This window comes from Pteropus medius, unplaced genomic scaffold (assembly GCF_902729225.1).
Source record: "Pteropus medius unplaced genomic scaffold, Ma_sr-lr_union100, whole genome shotgun sequence".
Lineage (NCBI taxonomy): Eukaryota > Metazoa > Chordata > Mammalia > Chiroptera > Pteropodidae > Pteropus > Pteropus medius.
This window is the reverse complement of record NW_024352787.1, coordinates 29014372-29032664: the sequence shown is the minus strand read 5'-3', so window position 1 is coordinate 29032664 and position 18293 is coordinate 29014372. Positions and strand designations below refer to the sequence as shown.

The 18293-nt window shown below is 43.4% G+C and overlaps 1 long non-coding RNA gene across 4 annotated transcripts; it reads right to left on the bottom strand.

Annotated features, from left to right (window-relative positions):
* Positions 1-451: 451 nt before the first annotated feature.
* LOC120591459 (uncharacterized) lies at positions 452-16338 on the bottom strand. Of its 4 annotated transcripts, none has more exons than XR_005649897.1 (6): positions 15919-16338; positions 14538-14993; positions 14126-14205; positions 13147-13304; positions 10803-11063; positions 452-7142 (listed from the first exon to the last, which is right to left on the bottom strand). It is a non-coding gene; the product is annotated as an uncharacterized LOC120591459 (long non-coding RNA). The 4 variants fall into 4 exon arrangements; XR_005649896.1 differs by having other exon boundaries at positions 13147-13276; positions 15919-16337; XR_005649895.1 differs by lacking the exon at positions 14126-14205 and having other exon boundaries at positions 15919-16335.
* Between the last annotated feature and the right edge of the window lie 1955 nt (positions 16339-18293).

Sequence of the window (18293 nt, the reverse complement as noted above, 5' to 3'; positions counted from 1 at the left end):
GTACAGATAAATGAAATAGAGATTCAAGAAAAAGACCCAAATTCAAATGGGAATTTAACACATGATAAAAGCAGTATTTCAAAAATAGCTGGAAAAAGATAGTTATTCACTAGATAGTAGTGAGAGGTGATGGAAAGGGGGTAGCTCGATCTTTATCTCATTCTTTACATCACATTAAATTCTACCGGATCCAAAATTTTAACATTAAAAAAAAAAATCAAACCATGAAAATGCTGTTAAAAAGAATTAACATTTTAACTATTCTGGTTATTAAAAGTATATTATACAAAATTCAGAAACCATAAAATAAAAATGTAGTAACCTCTGTTTGTTTTAAAAAACACATACACCCCAAAATAAACCACAGAGAAGTTAACATTTATCTACCAAAAGTAAATACACACACACACACGCGCACACACACAAATTCAAAAGAGAAATGACAACTGCGAAAGGCTAATAACTTTAATGAATTCAGAAGTTTTGCAAAGACAAACAAAAAATAAAACATGAGGCAATAAACATAGGAAGAGATGCCTAGCCTCACAATAAAATGTAAATAATTTCTCACCCAGTAGATTAAAAAAAGTGAAAATTCCATGGGTGAAAAGTTCAAGGCCACCAGGGACTGGCACCTTTCTTTGGCTCACTGTGCCATCTTTTGCATGTGGCCGTCTTCCACATGTTCCCAGGGTGGCTGCTGCACCTTCAGGCATCACGTCCAGGAACACCAGGAAGAAGGGGGACAGGTAGGGAAAAGGCAGAAGGTTCCTGCTCCAGAGTCTATGCCCTTTAACAACTTTCCTTGGAAGCCCAATTCTGCTTATATCTTATTTGCCAGAACAGTGCCGTGGCTGCATAGCAGGCTGGGAAAGTGATTCAACTTTTTATCATATAAAGTATATAAATCCTAAGTATACCACTTATGGACTTTCACAAAGTAAATATCTCTATCTGGCCAGCATCCGGCTCAAGAAACAGAGTGGGAACAGCCTCCTTACAACTCCCCACGTCCTCCTTCCCAGTCACTAGAGATAGTATTTTAATGGGTACATTCTTATTGTGACATAAGTTGGGTTCTTTAAGGAAAAAGTGATATAACCAGCAGTCTTTCACACCCATTATTTTATATATTTGTCCAAAGGTACTCTTATTCTTAAATCTTCTCCCCAAATCTTTCATTCTCAGTCCAAGAAATTTTCCTTTAAGAGAGAATGGTTGATATTTACATTTTCTGTATTCTACCTACATTTTTGTAATGTGAGACTGGGACCAAGAACAAGCTGACCCTGAGCAGGAGCTTTGGCAGCAGCAGACTTGTCAGTGGATGCAATGAGAAGGTCCCTGTGGAATGCTAACCAGGTCCCTGAATCTGTAGAGTTCCACGAATATGGAGATGCCCTAGAGAACCATTAGGGACCCCAACCATGAATGTGATGAATATGGGAAAACTCTGCAATTCTGTCTACATTTTTTAGAAGTGAGAAAACCCAAATATAAGTGTTACCAAATCTTAGAGTTCAAAATTTATTCATTATTACAGTATTCAGATTGGAGAGAACATCTTTGTTATGAATACAGGCAACTTTCCTTGGCTCCCATTCTACTGAACATCTTAACATCTATCTTGGAGAGAATCCCTGTTTGTGGGAGGCATCTGTCAGCATCCCAGCACCACACAGCATTAGCTGATTCACATGCAGTAGACACTCTACAAACGCAATAAATGTGACTGCTTTTAGGAAAGTAAAGCTCATTCAACGTCAGAGAATTCACACTGGAGAAAAGCCATATGCATGTAATGAATGTAAAAATGCTTTTACACAGTGTTCAGAGCTAATGAGACATCTGGGATTTCATGGCAGAGAGGAGCCCTAAGAGCATAATGGATGCGGAAGAACCTTCAATCAGAGTTCCATCCTTAGACAATGTCAGCTAATTCACTTGGGACTTAAAATGGTCACATGTGATGAATATGGAAATCTAGGGGAGGCGTTGAGCATATTGAACATCAGATCATTCATCCTAGAAAGAAGCCTGTGAGCATCATCAATGTGGAAAATCATTTGAGGACAGCGTAGCCCTTTCTCATCATTGGAGAATTCACAGGAAAGACTCTCTCATGTTATAAAGATTGTGGGAGAGTGTTTAGTAATCAGGCAAATTCATACTGGAGAAAAACCTTGATTATGGAGAATGAGGAAAAGCCTTTAATTCTTTTCCGTATTGGATTTTGGAGAATCCTTAGTGATACATGGGGAAATTTTGGGAAGAATTTGGGCTTTATTAAGTATCACATGAAAGTATTAATTGCATTAAGTAGGGGTTTTGACCGTTTGCTTCCTCCACCCCAACCAAAGCTTTCATTCCTTTCTCTGATGATCTCATAGGATATTTTTGTCTTTAATGACTTATCTTTCAAATATTATCATTGCTTTTATAAGGCTAACTTCTAATTATACTAGGTTCGCAGTATATTTCTGCTGAATAAATGAAGTAATATAATATGCAAACATCAGGGTTGTTGGCTTGGTTTTGGCCTTCGGGGGCAGGGCTGTATAAAAGATATCTGGGGTGCATAAGGGTGCACCGAGAAGGGCAAGGCTCAGTGACAGAATCTGGTGGTTGCAAATTCTATTATCACTGCAACACGTGTTTGGGCCCCATTAATTTGATGAACATCTACAGGCCACATTTCTATACTGTTGAATATTACTTTCGGATGGGAAATGGGTGGGTGACTTCTCAAGTTTTGAATGAAATGGAGTAATCTGTATTTGTAGGATACATGAGGAGGATGCCAGTTTATCTGTTTTATATCCAAAACTAGAAGTTTGAAGAGGAAGGGCTAGAGTTCAAGTTCAACTTCTCATTTGGTAAGGGAAGGACTAGGCAGTTTTTCTTGTGTTGAAAAAACAAAAAACATACTGCTTGGTAAAAGGTGGATCAGAAGAGAGCTTAATCTAGTCTTTATCAACTGATTGCTTTCTCTCTTCCCAGCCTAACTCCTTATCCCCAGACCAGGATTCTAAGTCTTCCAGAAGATATTGTTGCCTCCCACTATATTCACTCTCCCACTGAGGTAGAAGAGATTTGGGTCTTGTGCATCTCTGGCTCCTGGCTGTGCTTAAAGAAGACAGGAAGGAAAGGTAGAGAAAAAAGGGAGAAGTGGAGAAAAAACAAAGAATGAAGAACGTGAGGAATGCCGCTATGCAGGGAATGGCAACAATTCAGGGCACCTTACTCCTAAGAGGATCTAAAATGTCATTAAATCTGGCTGGAGAGTAACTACAAGACCTAGCCTCCCACCAGTTTAGTTCCAGCTGCCATAGGCTACTTGGAGCCCATAAAATACTGCTGTAGACACTAGTCATTCAGTTCACCCACCATCTGCCCATACCAGTTTGCTGTTCCTTCCGTGTGCTTTCCATGGCTTTCTGGTCCATGCCTGGGCTCTGCATCTCAGGCATTAACACTTCTCCACACCCACACCCTTCCCGCTGAACTTGGTCTTCTTAAAATTCAACATTGAGACCCATTTTAGAAGACTCATACTCATGCATCTAGAACTTTCCTGAATCTATTTATTTTTCCTTGTTTGTGTTCTATAGGCCCTGGGAATTGGGACCAAGCGCTGAAATTGCTCTGTAGGCTGTGAGAAGTCTTGACTTTTATTTCCTACCAGGTAAGATTTCCAATGTCTAAACTGGGGTTGGAGCTTTATCAAGAACCATGGGGCTCTAAGGAGCTGTATATGGAGAGGTTCAGAGGAGTGCTATCCTGGTTAAAAATGCCTAAAGCTTCAAATAGCAGAAATCTGCTTAGAAAATAAAGACATTTAACTAATATCAAAAAGACTAGAAGAAGGTGGTTCCAGGATAGGTATAGTGGCTCAACAACATCATCAAGAACCCAGGCTCTTTTTATTTGTCTGATTGGCTAACCTCGGTATGTTGGCTTTTTCTCCTTGGTCTTGTTGCCTCATGGTCTCAAGATGGCTGCTATAGCTCTTAGTATCATGTCCTCAAACATCCATGTTCAAAGCAGGAAGAAGAGACATGGCTCTTCACTATCTCTCCTTGAATCAAAAAGCAAAATTCTTCCCAGAAGATCCCCCAGCCATTTTTCTCATAAGTTTAGGCAGAACCAAGTCACATGCCCATTTCTAAGCCAACAATTGACAACAAAGAAAATAGGTAACCAGCCAGCCTGCTGTAATGACACTCACAGGTGAGCCTGGGCCTAGTAAGCCCAGGGGCACTAGGACACCTCTCTTTGCCTTTCACGAGTCCCAGCTCTGCTCTGGTCATTCCCTCCTTTATCCTCTTGCCAAAACCAGGCTCATTTTCCCCTCTACTATAAGTGCATTTTCTCTGTGTCATATCTTTTTTTTTCAATCTCCAAGTTTCTTCTTCACTTCAGTTCTGGCTAGCACAATGGTCCACCCAGGCCCTTCCTGCCCTCATAACATCTTGTCACACTCTGCCTATACTGTCTGATTTTTTGGTTCAAATTTCCCAAAAGGAGACTCTGACCGTCCAACTCGCTTTCCTTATATTTTTGTGCCAGGTGACTTTGAAAGCCGTTGGCAGGCCTATACATGGATCCTGGTCCAGTGACCTGTATGTGTGCATGGGGAGGGGCAAAGAGGCAAAGTCGTGTGATACGACACAGCCACCTGGCAGCGGGGGCTGTATGAGGCAGTTCCCTACAGAAGGGTTTGCGACGTAGGACAGGTATGGTGGAGTAGAGCAACAGTATAAGATTAGGCTACTCTACCAAGAGAGAGGACACATGAGAGAAGACGAAGGCATGAGGCGCATGAGTGGAAAAAGCCATTTTGGACATTTTAGCCCCATTTCAGAAGATACCACATGAAGAAGAAAGAAATCCAGCTGGCTGACAGAACCAAGGCCCCTGACCTATGCCACAGTCCAACCACTGCAGCCAAAGCAGCCATTTGGGCCACTCCAGCTGAGGCCCAGACACAGTGGAGCAGAAATAAATTGTTCCTGCTTTGTTCTACCTGAATACCTTACAGGATTGAGAGCATAATCACAGATTCTTGAGTCTGCCATAACTCAAGAATCTCCCCGAATTCCCACAGCAGAAATTCCAGTGACTGCTTGGAGAAAGCTGCATGTCTCTCAGGAACATGACTTTAACAGGGATTGGAAGTGGTCAGCACCTGCTGGACTTGATCTCTTACAAACCATTTTGTGGCTCTGACAGGCTGAAGAAGGGACTGTGGAAGCAGGACTATTTCGATATGGCCATACGAAAGACAGAAAGGGGACGGGTTATTCCAGAAAATGGAATTAAAAATTCTGCAATGGGAAAACTAGAACTTTCAAAAGCATGGGTAATGGGCAGACCTGGATTTGAATCCTTGCTCCTCTGCTTATTAATTCCATGACCTTGGGCAAGTTATTTAACCTCTCTAAGTCTTATTTTCTTCATTTGTAACATGAGGATAGAAACATCCTATTTCACAGGGTTGTTGGGAGGATTAAATGAGATACTGCATGTGAAGCACTTGGCACAGCTGGCACTAAATGCACATTATTAGCTGCTGCTATTGTTAGAGTCTTACGCACTCTGTGGGTGGGGTCTGAGCTCCACCGAGGAGAGTCAACTTGCCAGTGACCACCAAAAGACGCTGTCCTGGCTGTTCTGGATGGGGAGCTCTCCTGGTGTCCTCCACGGTGGGTAGCGGGGAATGGGGTGTTTTTACATACCTTAAAGCACTTTACAGCTTTCTCTCTAGACCAGTTTCTTGAGCAACTTCCTAGAAGCCTTTGGAATAGCCTCAGCCATCTCCCTAGGAGTGCTGAACTTAGAGTCACCTGTGCCTCCACTCCCTTCCTCCTCCAATAGCCTTTACTTAAATCCATACCAACCCCCTCTCTGGTTTCTGTAATTTCTTATTCAATTTGGTCTTGGGATAGTCATCAGAGGTATTCTGGATGCTCACTGTAAATGACATTCCAGCCAAAACCCCAGTCACCAGCTGTACTCCTGTCCAGAGACAACTTCATGAGCTTGTAAGCCTCTGCTAAGCAGATGAAGAGGCAGCTGGCCAGACCTTCCGCCTTTCTTTCCCTGCTTAAAGTTCCATGACGGGCTCATATCTTCACTAGGCTCAAGGTTTGGCTATTGGACAGCAGCCTTGGGTCCCTAGGAAATGCAGTTCTTATGCGCAGTGCCAGATGCGCAGTGCCAGCACTAGGGACTACTGCATTTTATCCCACCAAAAACATTCTGACTGGCTGTTAAAAAAAGGTAGAAGAGCTCCAAGGCTCTATAAAACTCTGGATATAGACACAAAATGTGTCACCCCCTTTTTTTTGTAGGGGAGAAAAAAATTTTGCAACTAACAAAAGGCAAGAGGCCTTTTCTGCATTTTGTGCTTAGGACTCAGACCTCCTCTATGCACTAAAGGGACAACGTACCCTCACAGGCCAGTGGGAGTGGGTACAGTAATTAACGGGTATTCTCATTATCTCCACGAACGCCTCAGTTGCTTGTGACTGCAGAAGCATCTATCTACTCCGTGCCAGATGAATACCTACTATGTGCCAGGTGCTAAGCTAGGTACTGTGAATATGGAGATGCCCTCAAAGAGCTCCGAGTTCATGCTAAAAATGGTCCCTGTAGCCATATTTAATGTCTGATGGACAGTTGCGACACTGATTTCTTGCTTGTTCCTTGTCTCCCCTTCCCTAAGATCATTCCCAAGATTAGCACAATGCATGGTGGCTAGCAACAGCTCTCAGGCAGAGTTGAGGCAATGGGGACGAAGCATCTGCCATGTTATGGATGTCAGGGCTAATCGGGCTGGCCTGCCTGGCTGGGGGGCGGATGTGAGGCGCAAGAGGTGGCAATCAGGATGAGATCACCTTCCTCCTGTGTGATCTGGAGAGAATGACCAACAACCATCACAGAGAAGGCAGGCTCCATCTTCAGAAGTAAACACACCTGCATCCATGACTGCCCTGAACTACAAATTCGCTGGGTTCGATTGCAGTGTCCACAGCCGTATACAGTGGCCAGTCCACAAACTGTCCTGAAGCTTTGGTGTTCAGAGGTGCCATGGAGAATACAAAGGACAAGATGTGATTCTTCCTCAAAGAGCTTTAAGTCTGAGAAGAAAAAGGCATAAAAAGTTCTTGAAGGAGTAGAACATTACGTGAGTGCTAAACAGGTTTTACAAGCAGCGAACTCTCATGGACATGCAGAGCAGAAGCCCAACTGTAGGCCTCCGCAGTCCCAGGAAGGCTTCAGGGAAGAAGTGGGCTTTGGGCCAGGCTTGGAGCAGATGGGCAGAATTTGGTGGGGGGCTGCATTCTAGGTAGAGTGCGACATGAGCAAATGACCATGGGTGCTCAGAACATACGTCATTCTTCATTCCCTTGTGAAGTAAAGGGCTCAACCAGAGCTTTCTTGGCACTGCTAAAAGCCAGAGGCTGTTTTCTTGCACAGAAGTTTCTCAGGTACAGGGGCTTGTGACACTCTCATTCCTATGGTGTCATTACACTGTGAAACCAGGGCCAAGGATGTGCTGTTAACACACTCAGCCTTCCTGCCAAAGTAGAACCGTGGGGTCATCCTGGGAGGACTGCTTCTCTTCAGAGTCCAGGACTTGGGAACTTTATGTTGGTAAAGATAGCTCTTTGGGAAATCAGACTAAGCCCAAACTTTGCTCCAGTGGCATTATACACATGGCCAAACATCTGGACAGAATTCTGGCAGACTATCAAAGAATTCATAAAGTAGAAGAATTCTTTGAATATTATGAATAAAGAAAAATTTCCATTCATCTTCTAATTTATACTATAGAGATACCCTATGAATAATACCAATGTAGGAAAATCCTTAGAGGCAGGCAGGCAGCTATCAAAAGAGAAAATCACAGGGCACAGCCACAGCAGTGATGAAGCAGAACTCACGTCAGAGCTCAACCTTTACTGTCCCACAAAGGAGAAAACTTACATCCTCAATGCATGGAATGATGCTCCAAGAAATTACTAACCTCGCCCAACAGCAGATTAGTCATTCTGGAGCTAAACCTTTCAAATAAACTGGGGGTGGTAATCGTTTGATGAGAAATCAGCCCTATTCATCACCGGAAGATTCTAACTGGAGAGAGGGCCGCTGCTTGTCGTCATGAATAAGGGAGCTTTTGGGGGTGATCTGACCTCACAGAACACGGGAGACCATGAAGGACCCAAGGAGGGCTGTCAGAGGGACCTCAGAGCACACGTGATATAAAATGTTCACATGAGAGACGAACACAATGAAAGAGTGAATGTAGATAATGATTTTGTTAGAATTTGTACTTTCAGTCACAGACAGACTTTGGCTGTAGGGAATGCTGGCACCTTGTGAGAGAGAGTTTGCTCAATGACAGTCAGGCACATGTAATCCTTGGAGGCCACTTGCTGGGGTACCTAATGCCATGAAGAAGAGAAGAATTGGGGCTCCACAGCTCTCCTTTTCCATGGGGCTACAATGTTTCTTTATTGTACCTCTTCCTTCCTCTTTCTTCAGTACAGTCTTGGCCTTGTGTTTTCACATGTGCCCAACCTGTTACTGGTGTTGTCCAGTGGGCAGGAGGCTACCTGCCCATCAACAGGCTGGTGACTACCATTACATGTTTAACAACTGGGAAATATGCCTCAGGGGATGCTGCTGCTCTGGGCTCACTCATTCACTCGTTCATTTGTTCATTCATTCATTCATTCAACAAGTGTCTTTCTAGCACCTGCTCTACTCTCTACCTGGCACTATAATCTGTGCTGGGAATAAAGAACAAGGAAGAAGGAGGTATCAGCAACAAGTGGCTTTGGGGAATCAGGAAAACAGTAGCATCTTTGAGAGTGCAGGGGTGTCTGTGTCTCAAGGTTGTAGAGTGGAGGAGTTAGGAGAGAGCAGTGGGACGGGAAGGAGGAAGAACTCTGATCTAATGACTATCTACCATGTGTCAGGCCAGAATACGATTTCTCAGAGAAATCCTGCCAGCCCGGCACTCATTATCTCCACTTTGTAAACAAAGATAATAAGGTACGTGCACAGCTAGTAAGTGGGAGAGCCTTACTTGAAGTTAGGTCTTCCTCACTCCAAATCTCACTATCTCCCAACCATCACAAGGGAGATAACAGGGCCTTTAGCACCACTGTTCCTTGGGTATGTTTCCAGAGACTGAGAGAACAATGAGATGCACCTGGTGAACCAGGAGGGAGAAGGGAATGCAAGAGAGAAATGGACCGGCTTTTGAAGACTACTTCAGGGAATAGGGAAAGGCGTTCATACCTTCATCCACTTATTCCTTCATCCATTCAGTAAGTCTTTATTGAGCCCTATGGAGTGCCAGGTGCTGTGCTCCGGTGCTGGAGATGTGAGTGAATAAGACTGACATGGTCCCTGTCCTCATGGAACTTCCATAAGAGGCAGACAATCCAGCATGCAATTCGTTTTGAAAGGGCCCCACAAAAGCACAGAGGAGAATCATGTAACCCAAACTCACAGGGTTAAGAGTGACTTCTGGGAAGAAGTAATACGTCAGCTAAGACCTGAAAGAATAAGTATCTGCCTGGTGTGTGCTGGGACGTGCCCTCCAGAGAAAAACATGGTGATAGAGCAGAATGAAAGGAGGGGAAAGGCAGCCAATGTAGGTGAGGAACACAGAACATGGGGTGGAGGTTAAGAGGGACCGAGTCTCCAGGGCCCTTAGAAGGAGCTCAGAATGGACTAAGAACTATGGGAAACCTTGTTAAGTTTGGGGGATGACCTGATCAGGTTTGTGGTTAATCCCTTTACTCAGAAGCCCAAGGCTGCAACAGTGAGGAGAGGAGAGAGCTGTCCAAGGATTCATCAAATTCAGGCAGACATGGTGAAAAACTGAACATGAGAGTTCTATCTTTTTTCCCTCATGAACCAAGCTTTCTAAGAGATGTAGCGAGCAGCATGAGCAATGTGGTGAGGACTAGCTATGGGTGGCCTTGATGAGAACTGCCAGTTCCTGGATTCCAAGGAAGGACAGATCTGATGTTCCCCACAGGAGGCTTTGGGACAAATGTGCATTAGCAAAGACCCCCTCTTGTGGCCGAAAGAGGTATAGCTACTGTGTTCACAAACAGGCTTGTGGAGACCTTGGTTCTCCTGAAAGCCAGGTGAAAGGAAGTCGGGGCTGCATGCAGCTGGGGACCCCAGGAGGATCCCTCTCGCTTTTTTAAAACAAAAACCTGAATAATGGAGAAAATGTAGATATATATAAGTATATATGTGCGTAGAAGAAAATGCTAGGAAGACAATGTTATCAGTGATTTGGGAATAGGTGACTTTTTCATCTTGTTTATGTGTACTTAAAAATTTTGTTATAGACATATATCACTTTTGTTTAAAAAGAGAAAAAAAGCGTGTCATGTTACAAACCTGGCTGGTTACAAAGCCATGCAGAGAAAGTCTGTTTTGGGGGACGAAGCTTCCTGAAGGACACCTTCCCTCCTCTCTCTCTAGCCATGTCCTTCAAGCCCCTTCAGCTCACATATACCCCGGCCTCTCCTGCCTTGGTGGTCCCTGCCCCTCAGCCTTTTCTCATGTGCTCACCCTCCTGACCTGGTCACACAGGTGGGCCTGATCACCAGGTTCTGGGAGATTTGGAAGTTGGTTCCACACACTCACACTTGAGGGTTCTGTCCCATGTGGGCTCTGACGCTGAATGAGAGCTGGGTCTGCCATACATGGTACATCCATGCAGTCTTTGCCTGGACGACTTTTCTGATTTGGAACAAGGGGCTCACCTGGCTTGCAGGTTTGGTCACATTTGTCACCTTCACAGCTTCAGTCTCTCCTGCTTGAAACTCTTCTCGTGGGCAGGGAAGCTGCTTGGCATCTCCTCTGGAAGGTTCCCTGATGCTGGACTAAGGTACTGAAACATTCTGGGGCATCTCCAAGCTCAGGTGCCTGCTTCCTTGGAGTCTGCCTGAGTTGTGAGTGGGGCCTTTATACAGCAAGTTCCTGATGTGAGCTGAATTCCTTGTCCTCAGTCCTGAGGTCTCCATCTGAAATCATATGTAGAAAATCCAAATTTACCTGTATACTATGCAAAAAAAGCCATCAAAATAAAATTAATGCCTACCACTGGGGATCAATTGCACAAACCACTGCATGTGATACAGCAATGAAAAATGAGGTTGTAGAATGATTGTACACTAAAAAAGAAAAAAAAGTTATAAAATTCTATATATGTAGTGAGATTGTTAGTTTCATTTTATTTTTAGGCATATTTGTATTATCTAAATATTCTATAATGAATGTGTATTACTTTTATAGTAAGAAAAATATCCTCTATTTTACAAACCTGGGGAGCGGATGAGGAAAAAGCAGGGGATCAAAGGCATAGTGGGGTGATAGAAGTTTGAGAAATTTGGGAAGAATAACTTGAGCTTCCTGGCCACATGGGAAGAGGGTGTGCTAAGCTGTTGGCTGAGCAAGCTGCTCCAAAGGGCCGAGGTTAGTGACCTCCAAGGAGTGGAGTCCTGGGGCATCCCTTGAAAGGCAGCAGGGGATGGAGGTTTGAGGTAACTGCAGAAAGGATAAAGAGGGAGGAGCCCAGGCAGAGGGAGGAAGGTGGGGTTTGAGGGTATGGTCCTGTGTTGGACAATGAACTCATACACATCATAAACAATAATTTTAAAGTAACTTTTATATTTAAGCACTTTGTAGTTTACATTTCTCATTTACTTTCTCCTCTATTATTTTATTTGAAGCTCGCAGATGAGAAAAGAGGCTCAAAGAAGTTAAAGAACTTGCCCAAGATCACACAGCTAGTATATGGGGGAGCTGAGACCTGAATCCAGTGAGTTCCAGTGCTCATTTCACTGGGCTATGCTGCTCAGCTGTCCTTCAGGAGCATGGACAGTGAAGGTAGGTGTATAAAGGCTTAAGGCCAAGGGGATATTACAAACATCAACTGGTAGGGCCCAGACACTGACTGAGAACAGATGCTGGTATCATCTGGAGACCCAGAGGCCTCTTGCAGGACCCAGTGATAACTATCAGTTGCTGGACCCTGGGGGTCAGCGGGGGGTGGGGTGGCCAAGGTGGCTGTCAGGGCACTTGAAGACATGGCAGCAGCTGTTTACCAACTAGTTCAGAAGCATTTCAATATTTTAACAACCCATCCATCCATTCTGGTGGGCACCAGATGAATATCAGCCTTTCCTCTGGCCTCCACTGCTTCTGTGGCTGAGATCCCAACAGGTGACAGGATACTCTAGAAGTTGTCCAATGTATCACTTTTTTCAGTGTGGGAGCTTTTCAGTCAAAGCACACTCCAAAAAGAGACTTGATGTTCCCCTAATGTAGGTGAACAATGGCATGTCCAAATCTGTGAAGTCAACTCTTGGTTTCTTGTGCTCATGCAAAGATCAGTGGGCACTGTTAATCTAAAGCAGCAAACCCCTAGTGGTGTTACTTGACTTTGCAATGTGTGTGTATAGTCCTGTTACAAAGGTGTGTTGAGTTCTGAGAATTTATAGCAAACAGAAACAGTGATGTAATGATTCCTTTCTGAAGAAGGACACAGGAGTGCAGCCAGTCCCTCTACCTTCCCTGCTCCCGGGTGGATGAGGGTGGATGAGGGTGGATGAGGGTGGATGCCTGTGGATGCCTGAAGGGGTCTGTTCTCTTGATTCTCAAGCCCCTTGCCTTTCTCTGGAGCAGGGCCCCTACAAGATGGTCTGATCTCCCCGGTTCCTTTGAAATGCTAAGTACAGGCTGCATGAAGGGAAGAAGAAAAGATAATGTTATTGTCGAATAAAGGTCTCCGTGAGCCCTACTACTGAGTGAGATTTGGCTAAAAAGCTACCACACCAGAATTCAAAACGGACCAGTACTGTGCACTGTGTAACTCTTCAGGGAATGAAGGATATAGCTGTGGCTGGGGCATCTTGGATGACTGAGATTAGGGTTTTCGTTCTCTTTGCTGTCCTCCAATGACCTCAGTACCTCTGAGCTCTGGACTAAAGGTCTTATGCTAGTTTGATGATCACATTCGACTCAGCACAGATCTTCAGCACAAGAGGGGCCCAGGAAAAAGGAGCAAAGACCCTGATCTCCCCACCAGAAGATGCTGCCTCTTACCACTGGCTTGGAGCGGTGTTGCTCCCAAGACCCACATTTGAACTGGGGTTCAAATGGCTGAAGTTGATGATGCATGGGGAGTCTTGTGCTGGTGGTGGAGGTGCCATCTCTCCCCAGAAGATGTCCTGTCCTGGAAACAATTAAGAAAATTGGGAGCTCTGAAAGAAATAGAGGTAATTATTTGCTCTAGTTAGACTTTTTCCCCCAGCGTATTTCTTCAAAAATTATTTTCTAATTATAAAGCAACATGTATTCATTGCAAAAATTAATTAAATGTTACATATTTAATAAAAATGTTCAAAGAGAAAGTCGTTCATAATCTTATTTCCTAGAAATAATGTAAATTTTAAGAATTTAAAAAATTTTCCCCAGCTTTGATGTACAGAATTAAGTTATATATATTTAAGGTATACAACTTGATTTTAAATTTTGATTCAAGTTTTGATAAAAGTTATTTTGAAAATTAATAATTGATTTATATTAAGTATAATTTAGATCTATTGATATGACCATATTTCTTGAATTTTTCCCTAAATGTCCTAGTTTCAAATATCGTGTAGTTGTTCTCAAAAGCCATCAGGAGAGGACAGAAATTCCAGTTTTTCTGAATCCAGTGTACCTCTCCTAGTTGGCTTGTAAAACCTGGAAACACTATGCAAATCTTTTGTTAGGACACTTAGTATTAAGTTTTCTACTGCTGTGTAACAAATTACTCCAAAACTCAGCAGCTCAAAACAATGTGAATTTTCTGTCTCTGTGGGTGGGAAATGTGGGAGCAGCTGAGTTGGGTGGTTCTAGCTCAGGGTTCCTTATTAGGATGAGGCCAAGATGTCTGCTGAGACTGAGAATTTTTTCAAACTTTGGATTTGTGTTCCCAGAAGTAACAAGTTTGCTAAGAGAATGTGGAAAGATAACACACCTCAGAGTCTTTCTGAGAGAAGGGAGACAGACAGAAGGGGCATGGAGTCAAAATCCTTACTTCTCAAGTTCAAGAAGAAGGTGGATAAGGAGCTCCAGGAGTGGGAACCTCAGCCAGAAATGTGAAACCTGCACTTGAATCTGTATTGTGAAAGAATATATATTTCAGTTTCTATAAAGGATGATTTAAAAATTGAGTGGTTTAAATAATGATTTAAATGAAACATAACCAGGTAAGATTGAGAATCAGAATGTCAGAGAAAGGGAAAAAAAACAACAACAAAACTCTAGGAAATCATCCAAGGTCTAATTTATGTCCTAATGGTAAAAGGGAAGAGCTAAGAGGACTAAAAGAAACAGTGTTGGGTCTACATAGATTTGGCCTTAGTTTTCTTTGGAGGAGGATGGACCCCTTCCTATTCGTTCTCTATTCTCATACCCGCTGGCCTGGTTCATTGAATTCTTGCACTCACCTTCCAGTACAAGATCCACCTCCCCTCCACTGCCCAGGTGGCTGGTCTTGCGGCTCACGGGGCAGGATGGCAAGGAACTGCTCCAGTGCCAGCAGCAACAGGATCTGCTCCTTCGAGTGCATCACAGGACTCGGCCACTGGCAGCAGAGTCCCCAGAGGCATCGCAGACCCTCATGGGATCCCAAACCTCCTGTCTTAATTGTGGACAGGCCAGCTCTCAGCTGAAAGATTCCTTGGCAGTATGGTCTCTTTCCCCCACAAGTGGTCCTCTGCCTCCACCTTCACTATCAGAATCCTGTCCTGTTTTTGAGGGATCTGGGTGAATAAGGACACAGTCCCCCCTTATTGCTGTGGTCAAATTCTTGACTGGAGAAGTCCCCAAGGAGGCTCACTTGTGCTGTGGGAAGGTTAAGTTTCAGAGAAACTCTTCATAAGCTTCTTTATATTTGACACTTTCTGAAACACATAAAATACATTTTTAAAAATTAACTAAAACCTGATTATGTAAATTTTCAATCCCACTAGAGAGAATATGTTAATACAACGAACTCTCATGTATCCATCACCCAGCTTCCATAGCTATTCACGGTATACCTTTTTTTCTGATAGACAACTCTGTATTATCTTTAGCAGATAAGAATTAAAATTACACTTAAAAATTTTTTGAATAATAGTAGAGAGAATAGTCCAGTGACCTCCCTGTACCCATCTCCACCTGTAATAATTATGACACCTGGCCAAACTCCCTTCATCTGCTCCCCCGCTACTCTGTATAATTTTTAAGCAAATATCAGAAGTCTGCAGTATGCCTCTAAAACGATTTTCCTTTTTAAAACGCAGCCCCAAAAGCATTCTCTCAACTAAAAATTTAAAACAATTCCTTAATAGCATCATTGTTCACATTTGTATGTTTTAAAATTTCACAACTGGTTGTTAGACTCATGATCCAAATAAGGTCTACACATTGCATTTGGCTAAGACTCTTCGTCTTACAGGTGCACGTCCCTCTGAAATTTTTTTTATCTTGTAACTTGTTGAAATATTTCAGCTGTTTGTCTTTTGAGCAAAGTGACACTTGAATGCTTGAGCGCCTGTTTCGTGCCAGGCATTGTGCTTTGAGCTACAAATAAAGGCATGAGCAGACAGTTATGGACACAAACCTAGATTTGGGACAAATCTTTGAGACTCTTTGGGCCTGGCTCACCGCTTCTCTAACAGAAGTGGATTGGACTAGATGTTTTCTAAAGGCTCCACTGTTATTCACATGGACCTCGTCTCATCATTATGATACACTGTGTCTACGCAAAACGCCAGCCAAGTAATCCAGGGAACCCTCGGCATAACCAAACCAAGCAAGGCACGAGTCCCGGCGGTCACCCACCTTCCTGGGTGCTCAGAAATCGATGTTAACGCCGGAGGAGCTCGCCCGAGACGCTGGAAAATCCTCTGCAACTGACGGGCGAGTCGGCCGGCTGTGCCTCGCTCTGACCTCGGTAGCGAGCGGTAACGGCTGCAGCTCGGACCTCGGGGCGCGAGACCGCCCCCGCCCAACTACAATTCCCAGAGCGTTCTGCGGCAAGCCAGTTACCACAAAGATGGGCCGAGTTCGTCGGCTCTACGACCGTCAGTGACCTGGGCCTGCAGCTGATAGTGCGCAGAACAGCCACAATCCCAAGTCTTCCAAACGGGCCAGTTACGGATCCACGCCACCTAGCCTTTGGTTCTGGGGCCCGAGGAGGCCGAAAAATTCGGCTGGGCGGAGGCCCGAGGGAGGCCGGACTACATTTCCCAGGAGGCTCCGGGCACACTCCACTTCCGATCGTGGGGCACCGAAACGGTTATGTCTGGTTATTGCCAAGGAGACAAGTCCCGGGGTATTCGAGCTCTTGAAGTGTGTGAATAGAGGAGCGGAGACAGAAAAGAGGGCTGGGCGGGGCGTGGAAGGAGAATGGGAAGTTTGGTTATAAGGCAACGTTAAAGAGCGCTACTCCTTTTGTTCACCTATTTTGTTTCCACGGACGCTGAAGGCCCGCGCGAGCATCGCACAACCTTCTGGGAAATGCAGGCGACGTTGCCTTAAGGACTATGGGAAATGTAGTCATTAATTCAAGACTTTGGGCACCTGCGATAAGACAAGCACGCTGAGCAAAGGGGATAAAACCCTCCCTTCTTGTCCAATCCGACACAAATTTTACCTCCCAAATACTCATACAGAATCTGTCCCTTTCTCTTCATACTAACCCTTGGAGCGGTATTTTAGACTGCATTTCCCAGTCAGCGTGCTCCCAGTCTCATTTCTCTCTATTCTCCATGCTAACACCAAAGTAATTGTCCCTGTTCTGCTTAAAGCTCTTCAGTGGCTAACAGAATCAAGTCCACACTCTTTGGCTGGCATGTATATTTCACCTTACCAATTGTCTCCCACTACTCTCATACATAAGAAACATCCTCTAGATGGCTCTTCATCTCATTTGCGATTGATGCTTTATAGCTATTGTCACTTTTTTTTTTTTTACATGCAGAGCACATCTTTCTGAAACAGTTGCATCAAAAAAAAAGGGCGATAAACTCCAAGTGTAGTTAGATTTGTAAAATATTCTTGAAAAGTACTTGAAATAGGTTTCCATAAGTAGAAACCCAACTTCCTCATGCTCTCATAGAATTTTATTCCTCTGAACAAAACATTTTGTTACATGACATGGTTAACTCACACCTAGCTGTTTTCTAGGCCTTGTAAAGTCACACATTTTTAAAAAAGAAAGTTATTGTATAAAGTACTTGTCGCAAAGTTCCAGTAAGACTATAAATGTAAAATAGATGAATTATTTTATTTAACACAACATTTTGAATGTCAAGATCTATAATTATGCCTAATCCAAAGAGCAGTAAGTGTGGAGTGAATCTGCACTGAGGCTTTAGAAAAAGGAGGCATACTTTTAAAGGCTATCAAAAAGCTTAGTAGGAATGAACTGTAGAGTGCAGAAAGATAGATGAAGTGTTGTTGACATCAAAGCACTAAGAACTTTCTGTTTGAAGTGGGACTACTTGGCAGACATGCCATCTACATTGGTTTTTAACTTCAGTAGGAAGAATGGTCTGTATCATGAATGTCGAAAATTACTTAACTGATAAAGCAGCATAGAAGCCACATTGAAATTATGTAATCTAAAAATGTATGTAATCTATCCCTAACATTTAAAAACAGAGTTTCCTCCCTCCTCATTTATTTAAATTTTTTTGGTTTTGGTTTTTAAAATGTGCAATTGTTCATTTCTTGCCTAAGGAGAGAGTACATTTGTTGAGAAAGCATCAGCCAAGGCCAGAATATTCATGTAATTCTCAACAATCAGGTTGGTGAGGCTGAAGTCAAGATCGAGAAGAGCCAGAGTTGAGTAATTTTCTTAAGTGGTACAAATTGTTACCTTTTCAATGAGTATCAGGAGTATCGCTTTTGTAATGAACTCATATATATGTCCTTAGTTACCAGCAAAGCTCTACTCTTCGGTATAGCAATTTAGCCTATCCTATGGACATAATGGTCTTCTGGTGTCCCACACAAAGTATGATGATCTCTAGGTGCTTTCTTGAACAATTTTGAGATATGGACATTGACGTTACAAAGTAAGTAAGTTATGGTTGTCTTTATACAGACAGAGCTTCAGAATGTTACTTGGTCATTTAGTTTCAAGAAATATGCTAGTTCTATGCAACATACTTGCAAAGCATTTTCAACTTCAACAATGGTTACTTGTCCTG